At 46.6% G+C, this 2,500-nt stretch overlaps 1 long non-coding RNA gene across 1 annotated transcript in view; it reads left to right on the top strand.

Annotated features, from left to right (window-relative positions):
- The window catches only part of LOC102257080, a 64,982-nt gene that overhangs the window by 55,705 nt on the left and 6,777 nt on the right, over window positions 1-2,500 (top strand). The window lies entirely within an intron of this gene.

Below are 2,500 nucleotides of genomic sequence, written 5' to 3'. Positions count from 1 at the left end.
TCTACCATCTATCTATCCACCCATCCATCCGTCCATCCATCCATCCATCCATCCATCTGCCCATCCATCCGTCACTCATCTATCTATCTGTCTGTCTGTCTATCTATCTATCTATCTATCTCTTGCCTGCCCCAGACCTTAGTTTGGGTTTATTACTATGTATATCCCTGCTGATCTGTTTTGAAGTCAGGCAGGCTTGAATTCAAGCTGAATAACTTTCCATGAGTCACTTTACCTCCAAGAGTCTGCTTCTTTATTACTATCCTGAAGATAATAATACCTTCATCATCAGGTTTTGGTAAGAATCAAGGAGAAATTATAAATTTACAATTGTTTAGCATGATGTGTTTGGCACATAGTAGGTGTTTGGCCAATATTTGCTTCCTACCCTCTCTTTCCTTCCTGAGACTGGTACAAATTGGTGCCAGCTATTTGAAAAGAACTTGCCTCTTCCTTCAACAATTTACTCCTAAAGTGCAGATAACAGAATTTCTGTCTGTGTGAAATTCTGTATAGACGATACATAGGTAGGTAGGTAGGTAGGTAGATAAGTAGATAGGTAGGTAGGTCAGTAGATAGATAGATAGATGGATGCACATGTGTAAAATTGAATAGCTTATGTCTATAAATAAATGTGTGCATATATGTTATGTTTGATCAGAATATCCATATATTCAAATGCTGCTCGGTCACCAACAGAACAATGGTAAAATTAAGAATTAAGATGTAAACTTTATCAGCATTTCAGTATACATTAGGAGAAGCAACACAAATCATCTCAGACAATAAAATAAATACAATCACCATTCGGAACAAAATAATGGAACAAAATCCCACTGAGTCAAAATCCAGAAAAAATATAATGTTCATTAGAGTAACATCCTGTGATTATTTGTTGAACCAAACAAGGGTATGATAACTAGCTTTCTTTTTTTTAAAATATATTTTATTGATTTTTTACAGAGAGGAAGGGAGAGGGATAGAGAGTCAGAAACATCGATGAGAGAGAAACATCAATCAGCTGCCTCCTGCACACCCACTACTGGGGATGTGCCCGCAACCAAGGTACATGCCCTTGACCAGAATCAAACCCGGGACCCTTGAGTCCGCAGGCCGACGCTCTATCCACTGAGCCACACCGGTTAGGGCTCTGGTGGAGACTTTCCACATGGCATCTCGATGAACCTTCCCAGCAACACCGCGAGCTCATTCTGCAGCTAACGCAGGAGAGCCGGGATCGGGGCCAGGCGGTCCGAGCCAGAGGCCGCGCCCCTGTCCAGGTGCCTCAGGCTCCCCGCTAACTGAGATGAGAGAGAAGGCGCCTTCCCTTTCAAGATGAGAGGTGGTGGCTCCTCCATCTCCCCGCAGCCACACATACTGCCCATTGGTCCTCGAACGGTGACACTGCGGTTTTCTTTCCTTACCACGTCAACGCGTAACACACTGAAATGAACAATAACGGGGAGCAATGGGGAGCCTCCACTAAAAGAGCAAATGAAAGACAGGTGACACTTTTTAAAATATATATATATTTTTTTATTGATTTCAGAGAGGAAGGAGAGATAGAAACAAGTGTGGCTAAACAAAATCGCATTTGCTCGATGCCGTGGTATTATTTCTTTGGACACAGGGTGTTGGTCAAGTTTGCCCAATATGCACCTTATAATTTTGGGGCATTTCCATTAAAAAAAAATACACTTTTATTGACTTCAGAGAGGAAAGGGGAGGAAGAGAGAGAAACATCAACGATGAGAGAGACTCATTGATCGGCTGCCTCCTGTGCGCCCCCTACTGGGGATCGAACCCGCAACCCGGGCATGTGCCCTTGACAGGAATCGAACCTGAGACCCTTCAGTCCGAAGGCCGACGCTCTATCCACTGAGCCAAACCGGATAGGGCAGACGACACATCTTTCACATCTTTATCAACACCTCGGCCACACACGTGACAGGCGGGGATCCATAAGGACACATTCAGAGAAGACGGCACTTGGAACTATGCGTTTATTTGCACTGAAGTAGCGTGGCATCACGTGACCCCGCGTGTATCCTTTGAGATTCTTAGCCTGGGTGTGACGGCTGGCTCTGCTAATAGAAAGGTCTTAGATGGGAGGGCGCACAGGGCCCCAATCAGCGCCCAGTCAAGGTCACGCTTTTCAAATTACATTGTGCCCGCCTTCACCTGCCGCCCATGAGCTGCAATAAAAACACACGTGCCCCGGGAAGCCCCGGGCTCCACACACATATATGTTTACTAGTAACCTGTCAGGCCAGGGGCGAGGGGCTATGAGGGAAATGACAGAGGTCTCCCCCAGCTGGCCGCGTGCATTGAGAAGCCGAGTTTGGGAGGCAGAGTTCACGTTGGTGCAGATGGCGAGACAAAGCCGGAGTCCCCGAAGGTCAGTGTCAGGATGTAAGGGCTCCGGGCTCCGCTTTCCCCGGGTCAGCTGGGCCCTCGGGCTGTGGAGGTTGGGGAAGTCTGTCTCCTCGTGGTTTTGGGG

Source organism: Myotis brandtii, unplaced genomic scaffold (assembly GCF_000412655.1).
Source record: "Myotis brandtii unplaced genomic scaffold, ASM41265v1 scaffold201, whole genome shotgun sequence".
Taxonomy (NCBI): Eukaryota; Metazoa; Chordata; class Mammalia; order Chiroptera; family Vespertilionidae; genus Myotis; species Myotis brandtii.
This window is presented reverse-complemented; position numbering and strand designations above follow the sequence as displayed.